Source organism: Vidua macroura, chromosome 3, assembly GCF_024509145.1.
Source record: "Vidua macroura isolate BioBank_ID:100142 chromosome 3, ASM2450914v1, whole genome shotgun sequence".
In the NCBI taxonomy this organism is placed as follows: domain Eukaryota; kingdom Metazoa; phylum Chordata; class Aves; order Passeriformes; family Viduidae; genus Vidua; species Vidua macroura.
Window position 1 is genome coordinate 18,253,602 of NC_071573.1, and position 7,160 is coordinate 18,260,761.

General features: G+C 47.1%; 1 long non-coding RNA gene across 2 annotated transcripts; it reads right to left on the reverse strand.

Annotated features, from left to right (window-relative positions):
- Nucleotides 1-3,449: 3,449 nt before the first annotated feature.
- Nucleotides 3,450-3,930, reverse strand: LOC128805134 (uncharacterized). Of its 2 annotated transcripts, none has more exons than XR_008436293.1 (2): nucleotides 3,833-3,930; nucleotides 3,450-3,750 (listed from the first exon to the last, which is right to left on the reverse strand). It is a non-coding gene; the product is annotated as an uncharacterized LOC128805134 (long non-coding RNA). The 2 variants fall into 2 exon arrangements; XR_008436294.1 differs by having other exon boundaries at nucleotides 3,450-3,753.
- Between the last annotated feature and the right edge of the window lie 3,230 nt (nucleotides 3,931-7,160).

The window sequence follows — 7,160 nt, forward strand, 5'->3', positions numbered from 1 at the left end:
CGAGGTCTCCCTCTATCTTTTCTGTCTTGCAAAATTACAGCAGAATCTCTGCCAAATCCTGCAATGGGTTTGCATGGCATGGATCGTGTTGTGGTATAAAACCCCAGCCAGGAGCCAGGCCCCACCCAGCCACTCACTCACTCCCCCACCAGCAGGGTCATTGAGAGAATGGGAAGGGTAAAAGCTGGAGAACTTGTGGATTGAGATAAAGAGAGTTTAATAGGGAAAGCAAAAGACAAACAACACAGGCAAAGCAAAACAGGGAATTAATTCACCAGTTCCCGTGGGCAGGCAGGTGTTCAGTCATCCCCAGGAGAGCAGGGTCCCATCACAGATAACAGTGACTTGGGAAGACAAATGCCTTCATTGCAAATGTCTCCCTGCTTTCCTCCTCCTTCCCCCCACTTTATATCATGAGGAGGATGCCATATGGGCTGGAATATTCTTTTGGTCAGTTGGGGTCACCAGTCCCAGCTGTGTCTCCTCCCAACACCCCATGCACACCCAAATTCCTTGCCAGCCATGGAAAGCAGAAAAGGCCTCAACTCTGTGCGAGACCTGCTCAACAATAACAAAAACATCTCTATGTTATCAGCCCTGTGTTCAGCACAAATCCAAAACATAGCCCAATACCAGCCACTGGGAAAAAAAATGAACTCTACTCTAGCTGACACCAGCATGGGCCAGCACCCTCATCTTGGCTGGCACCCCAGTTACCACGGCTCAAACACTGCCAATCTGCAGGCAGGTTGCTAGCAGGCTGCTGACACTTCCATGTTGGAAAAATGACAGCCTGGTGGGCTCAGTGCAGGCTTTTGCCTTAGCTGGACTATGTTTGGAGCAGAGGGTGGCTGCAAACTGAGCAGGTGAGGCATTACCTGTACCTCCTCCTTCCCCAGGCCTAGGTTTCTTTCTGCATGTTGGATGCTGGCTCATGTAGCTATTCTGTGAGCCTGGACATCTCTAGCCAGGAGAGAGCTTCCCACCTCTTTCCATTTTATAGGCTGGCTGATGAGGATCTGAGGATGCTCAGCCAATTAGCACAACTCCAGGAGAGCTTCCAAATCCTCTCACTGTCTTCTAACTCTCTGCCTTCTGATCCCATTGTTTTCACATGACACTTCTTCTGACAGCTGGATTTTTCTCCTGGTCAGCTCTTCTTCTCTTTCTGCTTTCTGCAGCTTGCAGTCAGTTCAGTGGATGGAGGCATTGGGACAGGAGTGGGACAGGAGCAGGAGCTGGATGGACAGAGCAGTCTGTGAATGTGAGATCCATAGTCCTCCGTGTCTTGTGCAGAGGGTGGGGCCTAGGAGTTATGATACTGTTCAGTATCAATAAGCTGGACACAAAATCCCTTCACTCCTGTGTTGTATGGTGGAAGCGTTGGGATGGCCAAGTGGTCTCTCAGGCAGAAGCAACTGAAGCAGGAGGAGAAGGGCTTTACTGATATCTCTCAGCCCCTGGTCTTCAGACAGTGGTGATGAGGTTACACTGACTGTCCCAGTCCCAGTGTTCCTCCAGAGAGCTCTCTGCTCTGGGTTGAAGTTGTCTCTGCTGAACCATTCAGGCCCCTGGAGTCCTGGGAGAGATGGATTAAAGCAGAGCACACCTGAGCTGTGGGAAGCCCATAGGCCATGATGCAGCTGAGCAGAAAGGCAACTGTTGACTCTGCTGAATATTTTATAGTTCATTCAAGTACTGAGACCACTATCAAAGCTGGACATTATCCATTTAGAGCCTTGTCTTCAAAATAAATGATAACCCTTTCGGATGAGCTGAAGAAGAGAGGTTGTATGTCTGATATGGGAAGAGAAACTATGCCAAGAAGGCTGAGCATTCTCACCTGAAGGGCAGAAGAGATGGAAAATGAGATCACAGAGTGTAGGCATCCCTCCAGATCATGGCATCATCCAAAGAAAATTTCCCAGCAAACAATATTTTTGTATTCAATTGGAGAATTTTGAACCCAACGCTCCCCAGAAGAGAGGATTAGCTTAGTACAAATGGCTTGGGAAGGAAAGGGGAAATAAAAAGGACTGTGCTGGATTGAGAATGTGATGCCATAGGCACTGGCATGCAAGGGAAGCAACATGGGCCTGAGGAATCTGAGGAAGGAGCTGTGCTGTTGGTGAATTAACACTGGGGTGAAGATGTGGGTAAAATGGAGCTGTAGGTGTGGGAAACAGGTAATGGGGTATAGGAAGATTTGCAGAGATCTGCAGAGAGCAGTGGGACTGATGAGCCCTGTGGGGGGAAGGGAGACAGCAGTGGGAGAGGGCAGCGCTTCCTTCTGCAGGAGGTGTACGGGGCAGGTGGCCATCACCACACAACAGTAAAGGTCACTGTGTGCCCAGCCTTGCTCAGACACACAAAGAGACAACTGCTGCATAGAAAAACACATGAGCCATGAATCCAAGCAGTAAACAAAAGGGGTGAGAGAAGGGGGAACAGGGGGCCACTGTGAGCACAGGAGATGCCACACTGGACAAGATGAATGTCCCTTTAGGCCCTTATCTCAATCCTGACATTGGCTGATATCAGATGCTCCAGTGAAAGTTGCAAAAACTATCTTCACAACACATCTGGGCATCTGTGTGATAGCATCACCACAGGGGCTCTTCCTGCCAGACCCCATTTGCTGATCAGCCTACACATGGAAATCAGAAGACTGAGAGCTCTTGTCAGTTTTGCTCTGGCTGATGCTGCAGCCGGAAAGACTTTCACTAATATAGCCTGCTAGCCCAGCTGGTTTCCTTCCCCACTTGCTCTATTCTCTGTGTGGTCTGGGGTCATCAGCCTTTGTGGCAAGCGCAGACCCATGAGCTATGTCCCTAATCCCTGTGTTCCTGCAGACAAGCACAGCCCAAGGTGGACTATACTCTTTCTAGCTCCATCTAATTGCCATGGGTTGGGGGCTCACTCTTCTTCATCCTGCTGTTTTAAACACTTTGCAGCAGCATGCCACCACTCTTTCCTTCTGTGGAGAGCCATTCCTGAAGGATGGGTTTGCAGGAGTGTGAAGAACAAACCAGGCAATCCACATACCACTGCCATGGAAGTAATGGAAGGTCCAGCAATGCTCCATGGCCCAACTGGAGGGTGTATACCAACATTTCCAGGTGCTTGTGGCATTAAGTCTGCTGCCTTCATTCTGCATGTGGCAGGACTGATGAACAGAGGAAATAAATTTAAGAAAGGATCCCAGGAACACAGGACAAGCATCTGGGATTTACTGACAATTGTTGATCTGGGATTTATTGGCAATTGCTGAGCAAGTTGATGGAGTGCAGCATTATCACAAGAGATCGTTGACAGGCCCTAAGATGACATTCCATAAAATACCAGAGTATAATCTACAGACCTATTGTATATAGATCTCCTAATGGAAAACCCACACTATCTGTTCATACTCAAAGCACAAGGAGATCAAACAAGAAGAGAGAGAAAAATTTAAAAGGAATAAAATAGCTTTAACAGTTTTGTTTGGCTGTAAATGAGAGTTGCTCCTGGCTCTCTGCACATGATGCTCTTCTGGAGAATTTCTCAGCAGTTTGGGTGGTCACAAAATCACAGGTGGTGAAACTCTGATCTAATAGATTTTCTGGGATAAGTTCTCCCCATGGATGTGATTAGATGTGAGCCTGGGACTGCCTTCAGAAAGACCTTCCCTCTCCTCAGCACTGCATGGGAAGTTGCAGCAGAAACCACAGGGGCCTCCTGGCTCTCAGCTAGTTCAGTTCCTCAGACAGACTGCTAAAAACACAGTGGTTATTAGCAGGGGTGGGGCTTTGATTTTGGCCCTCCTGTCCCTTGCATGCACACATGTACATACATGTGCACAAGTGCCAGTGGTTTCCAGGTCCTTGAATCTGTGATTTCCCCCAGCTGCAGGATTACACGCCCAGCCAGCAGAAGTGGTTTTGTTCTATTCCTCCTGCTCTCCCACAGATAACTGATTTTGGGGAACACACTGCACCAATTCATTGTTACTCACTGATGTCCCTACTGTGACATCCTTGACCATGGATCACAGTCCCTCTGGCCTGTTAAGTGTGTTTGGGTTCACACCACTACAGCCCCAGGCAGGGGCCGCATCTCAGAGTCCTCGCTGTGTCAGCTCCTGGAGGAGCCCCAGGGAGGTGAGTGCTCGGCTGCTCACTGCTGCCAGCTCTCTGGATGCCTGCCCACCTCTCCCATCTGCCCTCCATGTCCCGCTGCAGCCCCCAGAGGAGGTGGCTTTTGCTCTCTGACTGACTGCATCACGGGGTCACGGCTGTGCTGGCTGTGCGCTGTCACTGCATGGCACAGGAGACCAGCCGAGACCAGCAGGTCATTCACAGGAGTTTTAGCACATGGGACTTGGCTGGGTACTCCAGCTGCGTTAAAATCCATGGGCAGATAAATCAATGGCTCTCAAGGGAGGAGATGTATCAAAGATGAATCAGTGGCTCTCCATGTACTATCCCCTTCCCTCTTCTTTCTCCTGGCCTTTGCAGTGAACTCTCAGAATCACAGAGAGGTAAGTAAGCACACTTGAAATCTATGATTCACACTTTTAGGCCTATGCTGCCTGATTTTTTAAGGCTCTTTTTCATTCACTGCTGGGACACCACACTTGTACTTCCACAGTTTCTTTAGTGCAACAGTGTTCACGCAAGAGACAGCACACAAAGCACTGCCTCAGCAAGAGCCTGCTCTCCATGGGTAAACACTGCCCTTCCTTGGGAGCACTAGCAGCTCTGCACACTGCCTTTTTAAATTCAAGGTGACAGCAATAGGTAATATTTCTTGAACTGCTAATGGCTCCTGGTTTGGTTCATTTGAGCTTTGTGGTTTCTGGTACTTGGTTTGTAGTGTGGCTTAGAGTGCCTAATGAAGAACAGGGAGCAAAGCTTACTCAGAGACCACATGAATGCTTGCACTTTCTTTCCCTTTAAATTAACACTTTCACAGTGTCAACATGGAGCTTTCCAGGCCACAGAGATTCGGGGACTTTATCCCCACTTTAATGTAATTTTTTCTTCAATACTTATTGTTGGTTGTTGGTTGGTTGGTTTAGGGTTTGTGGTTTGTTGTTGTTGTTGTTTTTGTTTTTTGTGTTTTGTTTGTTTGTTTATGTGTTGGTTTGGTTTGTTTTTTAGAGGTAGCAATGCTTATTTTTAAGAAGCTCCCCAAACAAAAAAAAAGCCTTTAATCAGGCTGGGAAAACCCACAAATGATGCAAAGGCAGCTATGTGCTGACAGAGGATACTGAAGCACACTGGACTTCACCTCCCCTCCTTACAAGAACAATGTCTGCTGTTAATACAGAGCACAGATTAATGAAGTATTCCTTACCTGATTAAAAGAGTCCCCTCAAAATATCCTCCCCTTCATATAGATTATAACTACCCCTCCCTCCTCTCTTACCCTTTTCCTCTCCCAAAGTAAAAGCACAGTTTGGAGCTAGGGTAACTCCACTATTCACACAATGTAGTTCCACAGCTCAGGGACTGCACCAGCCAGCTCTAATGCTGCTGCTCTCCAAGGTTTTCCATGGGGCAGTGAGGGTTGTTTCTATGAAAAGAGTTGGAAACAAAACCTTGGATTTTGAGCTTGGATACTCAGGAAGTCAGAAAAGGTAGAGATGGGAGAAGGGCATAATTATGCCTCTGGCAATACAACCATGTAGAAGTCTGTCTAGCTGAATAGAATAAGGTCATCTCAGTGTCACAGAATGTGTCTGTGTCCAAAAAACTTGCCTCCAATGTTGCTGATGCACACGCCGAGGTGGAGGACTGAATGATGGATGTGTAGCTCCCAAATTGCTCATAACAAAGATCCCAGTAGTGATCCATGCAGTGCCTGTTATTTATTCTGTGCATAAACAAAAGAATTCATCCTCCTAGGACTCTCAGTCTAGTTTCTTTCATTAAGAATAAATGAAGTATTAATAACAACAAAAAAATTACAGAACAAAAATTTTTAGAAGTGTTTTTTGATTGGAACACATTTCTGTAAAGCTCTGGCTGGAATAAGCAGCTTGTAGTGCAATGTATTTCAAATAGATAGAAATAATGCCCTAAATAACCAGGCTAATTAGATGTATTTTCTCCATAAAACCACAATTCTAATGTTCCTGTCTCGCTGTAATTAAAGAAGCATTTACCATGCATTGGAACTTTTAATTAGGTCTAACATCTAATAAACTTGGAGTAAACTAACAAATATTTTCTCTGCCAGTAGGTAGTTTTTAATCAGTGTTTAGAGGTTTAAAATTCCAGATAGCAGACATCAGCCAGTGTCTAAAGAGCTTGAAGAGGCATTTGAGCATAACCATTTGAGTAACTGTTGTACTCACCCCTGTAATGTTGAGTTCCAGCCTTTTCCCAAAGACATTCGAAGAGAGGTAAGAGGCCTCTCCCTGTCCTGTTCCCCAGGAAAGCCCTGCTAGTATGAAATGGAGTTGTGAGTTTCCTGACGTGCCCCTGCAGAGAAATCAGAGCATGGCCCACAGGAGAGCTATTGGGGAGGAGAAGACATCTCCTGATGGCAATGGGGTTGCAGGAATCCAGTGGGGACAGCTTGTGTTAGCCGTGTAAAGAACTATGTCCCTTTCCTCAGGAGGGAGGGACAAGGCTGGGGAACTGGGACCTGGATGATGAGGAGGACAGAGGGACTGGGGGCAGAGCTGTATCCACGTGCTGTGCCTGTATGGGGTAGGGAAATGGACGTGTCTCTTGGTGACAAGAGGCTGTGAGTAGGAAGGCTGGCAGTCCATCCTAAGCAGTTTGCTATGGCTGTGTTGAGGCTCACACAGCCGTAAGATAAAAGAGCCATTGCAATGGCTGGCATGTACACAGATGGACAGCAAAAGTGCACAGAACCTGGTGTGGTTGACAGGTCTAAGTCCAGGGAAAGAGGTCACCTGAGATTATTAGGACAGACTTCCCTGGCAGAGGAGTAGAGTCTGCAATGGAGGAGTGCATCCATCTGCTTTTCTGTGGCTGTTTCACTGGGATCAGACAAGTGCAGACCCTTTAGGACTTGCCCTCTCAGGAAGTTTCCTGTGCAACAGGACAACCTTTTTGAATCATAAAACACAAATCCTTTATGTTTTCCCCTGGAAGGTGGGGCATGATGCTAAAGCTCCAAAGCATAATCAGCATATTGTGTTGCTG